Source organism: Amblyomma mixtum, chromosome 2, assembly GCF_055824585.1.
Source record: "Amblyomma mixtum isolate Tamu chromosome 2, ASM5582458v1, whole genome shotgun sequence".
Classification (NCBI taxonomy): domain Eukaryota; kingdom Metazoa; phylum Arthropoda; class Arachnida; order Ixodida; family Ixodidae; genus Amblyomma; species Amblyomma mixtum.
Window position 1 is genome coordinate 225718841 of NC_143013.1, and position 12934 is coordinate 225731774.

Sequence of the window (12934 nt, forward strand, 5' to 3'; positions counted from 1 at the left end):
GCCAGCCTGGTTCTGGGAGCTGGGCATGACGTCGAAATACATAAAATATGAGTCATATTTCCGCAACCATCGTTTCGTAGAATGTTGGAAACAAGCGGAACATGTTTATAACGTTTTCGCATAGTGACTCAACGTTATGAAAGTAGCACGAAAAAAAGGGAATAGAAGATAACAGCCACACGTGAGCGTGACTCAAACAAGCAGCGATCATTTTCTGGTCTCTTCACTGACTCATGCGTACGCGATGCCTACCTGCGTTTCTGCTCCGTGGTGTACAGCTGTGGTCACTGCAAGCGTGACGCTCTGTATTCTGCTTTGGGGGACTGCACATGCGGGACATTACCAGGTGGCGCATTTAGCTGGTGCAAGTTGCTTTCGGTGGTGCAATAGCATTGCGAAAAAATAAAAAAGGTACCCAGAGACGGTTTAAACATCTGCAGCACGTACGCTGAAAGTGCCTAAGCAGGTTTGGCTCGCAGCAGAACAAGAAACATTTTTCTGCGTTGTTACTGTCCTGATAACCTAAACGACACATTGAAGATTCAGGTATGTTTTCACGAGTTTTTTTATTCATAACAACAACCAGGAGATGTGTTTTTGCATGCTGAACACTGTTAAAGATTACGGTTTCAAAATGTTTATAGGAAGTGTACTAATTTCGCCCCGACATTTTATCAGTACGGCAAGATATTAGCAAAAAAAAAACACTTTTTTGCATCCCCAACACAATGAACCAAGCTTGCAACATACTCATACTTTGTCTTCTACCTGCAAATCTCCAGCGTAGGTGCTTCCATAAGAAAGACATCACTTACCATTTTATCATATATTTCCTCAGCGTAAGGAGTTCACTGGATGTAAGAGCACCACCCATTGAGACTATAGCGAATTACGGCGGTAATTATTGGTTACGAGTGTGCAATTCCACAAGGCTACCCTGCGTACGCTTGAAATAGGGCACCCGTCTTTGAAGCACAGGTTTTTAAAAAGTTATGAAAATCCACGGGCCTGTAACTATTTCCGTGAACCACACATTATTTTTAATTTAACGAAGTGCATATATCAAGAAGAAAAAGGTGGCCATATTTTAAAAGCTTAAAAGGATAAAAAATTCCACTGCGTCCAAAACTTCTCTTTTTCTAAGAATCATTAAGTGGTCACCAATTTGCCTGAGGGCTCATAGATTAGTAGCGATATTTGTACAGCTTATTGCATTATAAAGAGAGCACAGTTTATTAAAAACATTAAATTTTATTACCGCGATCCCCTTTAGAGCAGATAGCTTCAGTAGCCATAAAAACACCGATAAAAGCTCGAACATCCCCATCGACATAATTAGGGGATGAGATATGGAGACAAAATTTTTCTAATCTTTATTACAGCGTGTAGACAAGCGCAGAAATTATTGCTAGACTGACCACATCTAAGTGCAGCAGCTAACAGAGGAACCTTATTAGCAGCTATGAATTTTGTGGTGCTTTTATCGAGCTTATGAACTAAGAAAAGATATTGAAATGCCGTGATACTGATGTAAACAGGTACAGTAACTTTAGGCTTAAGAACATATGAGAAAAAATGTTCGACTATAAAAAACTAGAGAAAGTTTTAATAGGCTGTGGGGTGCTGCTGATAGCAGACAGTCCGTCTTTGGGCAAAGCAGAGCAACAGGTCCTAATGATAAGAGATGGTTTGGTTAGGTTTATGGAAGTTTAAAGATTATAAGAGAGAAGTCAGCAGAAAATAAAATTGGTTAGTATCAGGTGCGGAATCGGCAGTGCATGGCATAGAAATCAGCTTAATAACACCACCCAAAAGATAACATTTGACTGGCGTATTCTGCAGGCTGAAGCAGAAAAGCAATAGCAGGCAATAGAAGGCAATAGCAGTCGTACTTCATCTCGAAGCAACTACCTTTTCGATCAAATGCTGTATGCTATAATCCTGTCCTTCTCTTTCCTCTCAGGCAAGAAAAAGCATGTTCCTGAAGGGTTTTGTCATCTTGGTGGCGCTATCTGCTGCCTTTTGCTGTAAGTGAAGCTTATTGGTGGTTAATATTAGAAGAATGCAAAAGGTGATGTCAATAGTCCTAAGGTACTTTACCCGAAGTGTGTGCAGAAAGTTTGGCTTCAATTCCTGTTTCTTCGCATTGTGTGACGAACAGTGGTGTTCTGAATTCACGCATGCACAAAACTGCCATGTAGTAATTTATATTAAGCATTACTAAGCTTCAGTACAGAGCACACGAACTAAGTGCTCATATTTTATAGTTTGCGCAATTCCATCATATGCCTTGAAAAAATGTGAATTATCTAAATACTGGTGTTCAAGACAGCGGGTGATATTGAATAACATGGCGTTGTGGAACACAGGTGTTAATTATTCTCTGCTTTGTAAGAAAATGTAGAAAATTTGTTTGCACCATTGCCTTAACTGTTTCTTTGTCTTTGTAGCGGGTGTAGATTATTGTCCTTGCTTATGTTTTTAAGCAAAATGAATGGTCAGTTAGATCTCTTGAATAAGGATTCGGTCCACTGCGATAACCAAAAAAACCAGAACAACAACTCGGTTGTCTTTTGTGACTTTTGCTCTGATGTGACAGTCCCATTAAACAACTACAGTCGAAGAAAATCTTAATCTTACATTTGTGTTTGACTGCCTGCACTACACTTTACGGCAATTTACAATTACACATGTCAACCTCATAATCAGCAGAATATTTTTGACGGACCTTTTAATGGACAGCGACGAAAAATTTATCTGATTTTTTCAGCAGCGTCCGCTCCGGCGGACGCAATTGTTGCTGCGACGTGCGTCTTTTCTTGCCTTTTTCTCTTTCCTCTGATCTCTTACCTCTCCTCTATCTGCACGTTGGCAGCGGTGGTGGCTTGGCTAGAGCCAGTAGCAGGCCCGTGCAATTTCCTTTTCATCCTTCTCTCAGTCACAACAACAACAACAACCGAACATGGAGCGTCTATAAGGTACCAATGATAAAAAAAAAAAACAAAAAAAAACAAGCAGCCGACAAAGACTGATTTCGCATGTGAACTGCTCAATGTGGATAAAGTTTTTCAGACGGGAATTCTTGATACCAGGATACACAACCGTCCAGTTCAAAAGGCGATCACAGAATACATTTTGGTGCAAGCGCCGCTTCTTTGAATGGATCGGAAGGAATAATTTTAAATGGGATTGCGCAGAAATAAATGCGTCTTTTGCAGCAGACTAGGCCGCACCATGCCCAGAAAGGACAAAAGAACTGATTTTATTCATAACAGATATGGATATAGTCCTCCTCCTTTTCACATTAATCGAACAGCGAGTTTCCACACCACTCTAGTTTCGGGTGTTATTGATAAAGGAGAAGTGTTTTCAGTGAGCTAATCACGACCAAGAAGCTAATCCTGATCAAGGACGATATCTCTAATACTACTGGAATGAAGAAGAAGATCCAGCACCGCCACCAACGATGACGAAGCGCTAGCGCCGCCCGCGAAAGGCTCGTGCTGGAGAACTGCCGCTTGTGTGCCGGTCTCTCGCCTCGCTGGTTCCTAGACGACTTGCGCCCGGGTCTTCGTTGCCGGCGCTTCAACGTGCCAATAAACCACTCTTCATTTGGTGGAGGTTGCTGCGTTCACCGTTCCCCATCACCGTGGACCTTCGCAGCCGCACCATCCCGATGTCCAAGACCAGTCAACAGCCCGCACCCCCGCCGCAGCCCGTCATCTGCTCCGGTGCCGTCCGGCAGCGCGACCCCGCTGTTTTCAGCGGCCACAGCGACCAGGATGTAGAAGATTGGCTGGAATCATACGAACGGGTGAGCCGCCATAACACATGGGATGACAGCGTCAAACTGACCAACGTTATATTCTACCTGAGCGACGTAGCGAACCTGCGGTTCCGAAACCACGAGGCCGACATCCCCACCTGGGCCGTTTTCAAGAGCACACTTGCGGAGGTTTTCGGCCGTCCCGCCGTCCGGAAACTGCGCGCTGAGCAAAGCTTGCGTGTCCGAGCTCAGCACAAGGACGAGACTTTCACGAGCTACATTGAAGATGTAGTTGACCTATGCAAGCGTGTTGATCCAGCTATGTCCGAAGCTGACAAGATTAAGCACGTCCTGAAAGGCATCGACGACGACGCTTTTCAGATGTTGCTGGCGAAGAGCCCCACCACCGTCGCCTCGGTTTATACACTGTGCCAAAGTTTTGACGAGTTGCGCAAGCAACGTCTTTGCGCTCGTCGCCTTTCCCCGCCTGCCGACTCCATCTCCGGCCTGGGCATCAACCACGACTTGCTAGCCACAATCAAAGACTTCGTGCGGGAAGAGGTCGCCCGGCAGCTATCGCTCATATCTAACCCACACCCGTCACCGCCCGTCCTCAGTCCTGAGATCCGGAATGCCATCACGCAGGAGGTCGCCGATGCACTTCCTAGTCTTCGGCAACCGGCACCCTTGGCTCCCCAGGCCGGTCTACTCCCGATCCAGCCCACCCCGGTTGCCGCCCCGTTAAGCTACGACCCTCCAGTAAGCGTGCCGCCTGCGCCCGCACCCGTGCCTCTCACGTATGCCGAGGCTGTCAGAAGACCACCGCGGCCTCAGGCCTATGCCTATGCTCCTCCTGTGGTGCCTGCGCCTGTTGTTTCCCGCCAGCGTTTCGCGCCCGCTGCCTACAATCCTTGGCGCACGGCTGACAACCGACCGATCTGCTACGCCTGCGGTTTTCCAGGCCACGTCGCTCGCCTATGTCGACGTATTCTGCCTGCGCCTCTCCACCCTCTGCCGGACTACCGCGATACAGATCGCACCTTTCGCGCACCTTTCGAACCACCGCATCAGGGGACCTCACCTGACCGCGCGCTTGGTCGCCAGCCCTACGTTTCCCACCGCTCGCCCTCCCCTCGCCGCCGCTCCTTGTCGCCCATGAGGCGTCGCCCCGTCCCCGCCGATTCGGAAAACTAGCAGCCGCAGTTCCTGGGGCACGAACTGCGCTATCATCGCCCTGCTTAAGTCCTCGCCTTTCACCGCCGAATCTTCTTGACGTGTTTGTAGACGGCGTCAAGACACTTGCGCTTGTGGACACTGGGGCCTCCGTTTCTGTCATTAACGAAAACTTCTGCCGTTCACTTAGAAAAGTTACCACCCCATCTTCTGGACTCTCCCTCCGTACAGCTAGCGCCGAGCCCGTTCATCCGTCTGCCGCTTGCACAGCACGCGTAGTCATCGCCGATGTTTTATATGTTGTCGAATTTTTAGTTCTCCGTGCAAGCTCCCATGACGTCATCCTTGGCTGGGATTTTCTATCTCGCCACAGCGCCGTCATTGACTGCGCCCGTGCGCATGTCGTCTTTTCTACGCTCTGTGATGCTGCCTTCGACGAGCCTTCGATTCGCCGTGATGCTAAGTTTGTTGTCGCCGAGGACACTCACATTCCCCCTGACAGTGCTGTGCTTGTCCCTGTTTGCGCCGCCTCTGTTCCTGACGCCACCGTTCTCTTCACGCCTTCCCCCATCCTTGCTTCTCGCCGACGCCTCTCTGTTCCCTTCGCCGTCATCGACATTCAACACGGTACTGCCGCCATCCTCGTCTCTAACACCTCCTTCTCTGCCCTCTCCCTGCTCCGTGGCGAGTGCCTTGGCCATTTTGAAACCGCTACCTTGATCACTTCCTTGGACACAGATGTGACCTCCTCCAGTCCCGACATCGCTGCCATTACCCCACGTGGCCCTACTCCCGATCACCCACTGCCTTCGGACATTTTCGACCGCTCTATTGACCCCGCCCTCGACACAGCTCAACACGCGCAGCTTCTTGCCCTGCTCAACCAGTTTCGCTCCTCGTTTGACCACCAGTCCTCTTCTTTGGGCCGTGCGACCAATGTCGAGCACCACATTGAAACCGGTACCCATACTCCTCTCCGCCAGCGCCCCTACCGTGTGTCACTTCCCGAGCGCTGCCTCATTGCTGAGCAAGTGGACGACATGCTACAACGCGGCATTATTCAGCCATCTGCCAGTCCTTGGTCGTCCCCAGTGGTGCTGGTGAAGAAGAAGGATGGCTCGATGCGATTTTGCGTGGACTATCGCCGGCTCAACAAAATTACGCGCAAAGACGTCTACCCGCTACCACGTATTGACGACGCCCTAGACTGCTTGCAAGGCGCCGAATTCTTCTCCTCTCTGGATCTCCGTTCCGGCTATTGGCAAGTGCCGATGTCTGAGTCCGACCGTCCTAAAACGGTATTCGTTACCCCTGACGGCCTATATGAATTCACCGTAATGCCATTCGGTCTGTGTAACGCTCCCGCCACGTTCGAACGAATGATGGACAATGTATTGCGCGGGCTCAAGAGAAACATTTGTCTCTGCTGCTTGGATGATGTTGTTGTGTTTTCGCCCGATTTTCCGACGCACCTCCAGCGCTTGCGCCAGATATTGAGCTGCCTCACCCGTGCTGGCCTTCAGCTTAACCTCAAGAAATGTCACTTTGGTGCCCGGCAACTGACAATACTCGGCCACCTCGTATCCATAGATGGCGTCCTACCTGATCCTGACAAACTCCGGGCTGTGGCTGAATTCCCTAAACCGACCTCTACGAAACAGGTGCGCCGATTTGTGGGCCTCTGCTCCTATTTTCGGCGCTTTGTCCCTAATTTCGCCTCTATCGTCGCGCCCCTTACGAAACTCCTCAATGGTCCCGCCGACCTGTCTACGTGGGACTCTGCCTGCGATGAAGCTTTTGCTGCGCTCCGTCGTCGTCTTACTTCACCCCCTATTCTTCGGCACTATGACCCCAGTGCTCCTACTGAGGTGCACACCGACGCAAGCGGAATTGGCCTCGGTGCTGTCCTGGCCCAGCGCAAGCCCGAATTTTCTGAATACGTTGTTGCGTACGCCAGCCGTGCTCTCACCAAAGCAGAGTCGAACTACAGCGTGACTGAAAAGGAGTGTCTGGCCGTAGTGTGGGCTCTCACAAAATTCCGCCCTTACTTATATGGCCGCCCGTTCACCGTCGTTACTGATCACCACGCCTTGTGTTGGTTGGCCTCCCTCAAAGATCCCTCAGGACGCCTTGGCCGCTGGGCACTCCGTCTTCAGGAATTCGATGTTACCGTTGTCTACCGGTCGGGCCGCAAGCACTCCGACGCCGACGCCTTGTCACGCTCGCCACTGCCCTCTCCTGCGCCCTCTTCCCTCGTATCTGATTCCCCACTCGCAGCGCTCACTGCTATCGACATGCCCAATCAACAACGCCAGGATCCATGGATTTCTTCCTTGCTGGATGCCCTTCGTGCGCACTCTACGTCCTCCTTCCCTCGGGCCCTTCGTCGCCAAGCTTCCCATTTCGCCATCCGCGACGATCTCCTATACCGCCGCAACTATCGTCCGGACGGCCGAAAGTGGCTCCTCGTGATTCCCCGCCATCTTCGGTCTGAGATCTGTGCGCACTACCACGCCGACCCTCAAAGCGCTCACGCTGGATCGCTAAAAACCTACGAGCGGCTACGCCAGAGGTACTACTGGCGGGGCATGTACAACTTTGTTCGTCGATTCGTTCGCTCCTGCACAGCCTGTCAGCAGCGGAAGTCGTCACCTCGACCCTCGACTGCCCCGTTACAGCCATTACCGTGCCCGGCTCGCCCTTTCGATCGTGTGGGCATCGACCTATATGGGCCGCTCCCCTTCACGACCGCCGGGAATCGATGGATTATAGTCGCCGTGGACCACCTCACTCGGTATGCTGAGACCGCTGCCCTACCTGCGGCTACTGCTCGCGACGTCGCCTTCTTCCTTCTTCATCACTTCGTCCTGCGTCACGGCGCTCCGCGAGAACTTCTCAGTGACCGCGGCCGTGTTTTCTTGTCTGAAGTTGTTCGCGAGCTTCTCGATGCGTGCCACTCAGTCCACCGTACCACTACCGCTTACCACCCCCAAACCAACGGCCTCACCGAGCGATTCAACCGTACTCTTGGGGACATGATCGCCATGTACATTAGCTCCGACAGCTCTAATTGGGATCAAGTCCTTCCGTTCGTGACCTATGCATATAACACCGCATCCCAGGCAACCACCGGCTTTTCCCCATTCTTTCTTTTATTTGGGCGCGAGCCTTCCTGTCTGCTGGACACAATCCTTCCCTACAACCCCGACAGCTCAGAATATACTTCCATTTCTGACATTACCCGCCATGCTGAGCAGTGCCGCCAGTTGGCTCGCTCCTTCACCGCCGAACGTCAAGGGCTCCGGACACATGAGTCGGACCAAGACACGCCCGCTACACACTTCTCCACTGGATCATTGGTCTGGCTCTCTGTTCCGGCTGCGTCCAAATTTTCGGCCAAGCACATTGGTCCTTACCGCATCTTAGAGCGTACGTCACCAGTGAACTATATCATCGAACCGGTGACACCTTCTTTGGACCATCGCCGCCGTGGTCGCGACGTCGTTCATGTCAGCCGCTTGAAGCCTTATTACAGCCCTCTCGTCGTCTCCTCGCCTTGAGTCGCCAGGATGGCTCCCTCTTTCCGCCGGGGCAGTTGGAATGAAGAAGAAGATCCAGCACCGCCACCAACGACGACGAAGCGCTAGCGCCGCCCGCGAAAGGCTCGTGCTGGAGAACTGCCGCTTGTGTGCCGGTCTCTCGCCTCGCAGGTTCCTAGACGACTTGCGCCCTGGTCTTCGTTGCCAGCGCTTCAACGTGCCAATAAACCACTCTTCACTACACTTGATGAGTTTGCAGCAGCAGTTCAGAGAACTGGACTGGGAAAGCGTTGGGGATGAAAGCTAAAGACAAGCGCAATAGTAATAAACTAAGGTTGATTCTGGAGACGGTGCAAATGGACGAGAACAAGGAAGGCACAAGAAAACAACTGCAGAGGTGCCTTGCCTGCCTTTTCCGTTTTCGCCATCTTCAGGATCAACCTTAGCCATGAACCAACTAGCATCAACTAAAGTACTTCTTGACCTTAGTAATGTGCAATTTGCTTATGACATTGGCTTGTTAGGAAAACTCTTTCCGAACTCCAAAGCCTTCTCACGGACGAAAATCAGCAGAGTAAAATAATAGGTCGAATCGAATGTTCAACAGTCTTGCAAGAGAACAACATTTTGCTAGAGGCATCAAAAATTTGGAAGTTTTAAGGCAATTTTCGCTGTCGGGGAGGTAGTAAGCCCTGAGCCCGATCACGGCAATAAAATACGTAGGAGAGTAAGAATATGCCACAGTGTGTTTCACAGGCACTCTCAGGTGATGAACAGCTGTTTACCAACAGGCCTGAAAAGGAAAGTGTGCCATATTATACCTTACCTCAATTAACCAGTGTGCCAGAAGTTTTTAGGGTATTTAAAAGGTTTATATCTAAATTCAAGAGAGTGCAACGAGCTATGTATAAAAGACCTATGCATAAAAGACATGTATAACGCTAATAGACTGGGGGTGGTAAAAGTGGGTCGGATGACAAAGGCGAAAAAGCGACATGTTAGTCGAAATTAAGAAGCAAACGACACGAGTTCGGCATCTAGTCCGACGACAATATGGCCAATGTTTGGTTAAGGTCGGTTGAATAGGCTGGACGAGAAAGCAGCATTTTGCCAAACTTGCAAAACCAAAATGCGTGCTTGAGGTGAAAATGGGTGCAATCAGAATGAATGTGATTAATGGACAACCTACCGGAATACAAAATATACGCAGACGATACTACTATGCTCTTTAAAGGCGACATTCCTGATTCACTAATTCCTGTTGTAAAGATTACAATATACAAAGTGAGGGCTTCAAGTGAAGAAAATTTTCTAAGCATAAATACATAAAAACAAAAGCAGTCTTATGCCACCCTGGGCAACGTGTAATTCTTCAAAACATTGATTTATGCATAGGGGACTCCATTATAAATTTTTCACGTTCTCTTCAAGCACTACGAGTTATTTTTCACGAAAATTTAAGTTTGAACGCTCAGATTGGCAATGCAACTTCTAAACTTCCAAATGGACGGGTATTCTTGCAAAATATCGCTCCTGTTTACGAGTGCCAATCAAATTCATAGTGTACAATGCGCAGGTTTTGCCCTACCTCAGTTTTTATTTTCTGGTCTAGGGCAGTAACATGGAGACAAATATTGAAAAACTTTTTGTACTGCAAGCGAAAGCGATTCGTTTTATTGAAAATGCAGAATATCGAGCCCACACAGAGGAGTTGTTTACGCGCTTCAATGTCGTCAAAATTTCGAAACTCTATGCATATTACTTAGCTACAAGGAACAAAAAGTCCCTTCACCATATCCACGATAGCTTCCTAGACATGTGCGCTATAAAACCAAATGATCTAGCATATACTCTTCGAAATCCTGAGTTTTTTGGTGGCCACCCTTCTCGCGCACTACATATGGTCATCAAATGCTGCGCCATAATTTTCCAGTACTGCTAAATAAACTTATTTTGAAGAACGTCTGTATTGACACCTACAGTCCAAAAGACATCCGGTACATATGTTTACGATTGTAATTTCATTTATGTTTCTTGCGCCTGAGACTGCATTTCATCACTTGACGCACTTCTTTTTGTGGTATATTTGAGAACTAGTGACTGCCTTGCTTGAAATGTTTCTTGATTTAACAGAATGTACATCTTAAGTGCCAAATGTTTTGCGCATTATTTCGCACGCAAATTTTAGCCGTGTTCTTTTTTTTTGTGTGTACACGCGTTCCCCAGGCTGCAAGTCATGTATTCGGGGGGTTCAGTCTGTTTCAAGGGAAAGTTATTTCCACTTTTTGCCCGAGCCAACCCTCATGAGCTTGGGATGAAAATAAAACGATTGATTGATTGAAGGGGAATAATTAAAAAAATGAAAAACAAAATGATTGCTATTGATAATCATAATCAATGAGGATGATTAATTTATAACAATTAATCAGGACTACATTGCTAATTAATGCGCTAATGAAGACCAATTCGATGCTATTTGAGAGCAAAGAGCCGCAAGAATATCAGAGAGAGTCAAAGAGTATCATAGAGGCAAAGAGAAACAATGAATGCCGTGGAGACGCAATGCTTTCTCATTCCCCTAATGCGGGTTGCCGTACGGATATCTAACGTTTTTATTTGTAAACATGTCTTGCAAACACGTAATAAATTAAAATTAAGAAAATAGGTGCGGTTCCCACGGTAGGAAAAGAGGGGGCGACGCCCAAAACCCATAAAGAAGTGCAAGAGGGTCACACTGAGAAGCTGGGAAGTAATTTTCACCACCTGGGGTTTCTAAACATGTTCTCCCTCCGCACCGCATGCTGATTCCCTGGTTGCTTTTTGGATTGAATAGTACTTAAATCCCTCGCTCCCTCGGAGTGTCCCTCCCTCTTTTCGTGCTTTCACGCGCCATAGCGGTCGGTTCTTCTTGAAAGGCCCTAACGACCCGTTTGGGTATCCTGCCTGCCTTGTCACTTTCATTTGTGGCTGCTTAGAGTCGCAAATGGCGACACCGTCGAGCCTTCATACCTGCTTATTAAAACGGCTCAATTTCAAAGCCAGGGCGGTAGCGCTGCTGAGGCGGCAATGTATGGAGGCATAGAACGAACTGAAAGAGAGAGAAAGGAATTTTAATGACAGGAAAAAGTTGGAGAGGTCGCCAGAATGAACTTATCAAAGAAGATTAAGGCGACGTGAAATCAGAAGCCACAAGATGCCACCGTATACAACTCTCAGTGAGGTGCGGCGGTTGTCATCGAGTTTCCTAAAGAATTGGTAAATGAATCCGCTGTGGTTGTGGCGGTGGTGATTCGATGCCAGCTGGGGACTGTGGTGTGGCCAGATTTTTCGCTGGCCACAAAGCTCATGAAATAGTTAAGAGTATTTAGGATAAGTGGGGCTTCACTTGTGGATTTAAGACCTGCTTGAAGTTCATTGCGGATTCCCAACGTTGAACACGTGGATTTGCCAAGAACTGGAGAAAAACATTACGCGCTTAAAACGGTGATCAATGCGATCTGTCGCCGCTATCATACAACAGAACGAACAGGCATGGTACAAGTGAATGCATGGCGTGTTCGGCTTTTCCATCCGAAGAGAGCGGGTCAGATGTCAGGGACAGTGTAGTCAAGGGCTCTATATTTTCAACTACCGGATATTCTTTAACATATGCTGATATCGCATAACATGCAATCGAAGTATGCAATAGAATGAAGAGCACAAAATTTTAATTTTGGTGCGGGATCTATTAGAGTACCTCAGTTTTAAGCCTTGTTGCTTCTGTTGCATACGAGTTGGCGCAATGTATCAATGATTGCCTAAAATTTTTTTTTTAGCGGACATCAACGGCTCAACATCGGCGCCTCCTGAGTCAAGCTCGCAGGAGATCCCGACCGGAGATGGCGGGCCCTCAGGCAACTGGTTTATGGATATCGTGTCGGATATTATGAGTCGCTTCAAATCGCTCATAGGTTGTGAGGACCAAGGAGACCAAGAAAACTCCGGGTGAAATGGCTGCCAATAAAGGTTTTCTTGATAACGAGAAGAGAAGCACTTTGATTATGGTTCGGTTTCAAAAATGAGTGCTGATGTGTAAGTACTGAATAGAGATCATCTGGATATAATTTTCTTGCGCCTGTGAACCAAAGTGAACGTTATTCATTGCTCTTCTGTGCTCTACAACTGTCGACACTTTTTAACTAAACTTTCATCTTGGGCCATATCAGGTGGCGCCCAAGTATAGGTAAGTTCACAGTTATTTTTGATATCCCAGTGAAAGTAGATGTGCTCCGAGGTATCAATTTTATGTCATGATTTCATTAGTTGATTGACCACAGTGCGTTGCCATAGTCGGGAATTTCCGACCGAGGAGAGCGAACGCGGTACTGAGAGAGACAAAAAGCAATCTGACGGAGAACTTTGCACGGTGCAATAAGGTAATGGTAGCGGCAGGAATGAATGATATCCTCAATAGCAG

At 48.2% G+C, this 12934-nt stretch overlaps 1 long non-coding RNA gene across 1 annotated transcript; it reads left to right on the forward strand.

Moving 5' to 3' along the window:
* Nucleotides 1-312: 312 nt before the first annotated feature.
* On the forward strand, nucleotides 313-12516 carry LOC149362783 (uncharacterized). Its single transcript, XR_016289048.1, has 3 exons — nucleotides 313-546; nucleotides 1964-2027; nucleotides 12294-12516. It is a non-coding gene; the product is annotated as an uncharacterized LOC149362783 (long non-coding RNA).
* Nucleotides 12517-12934: the final 418 nt, after the last annotated feature.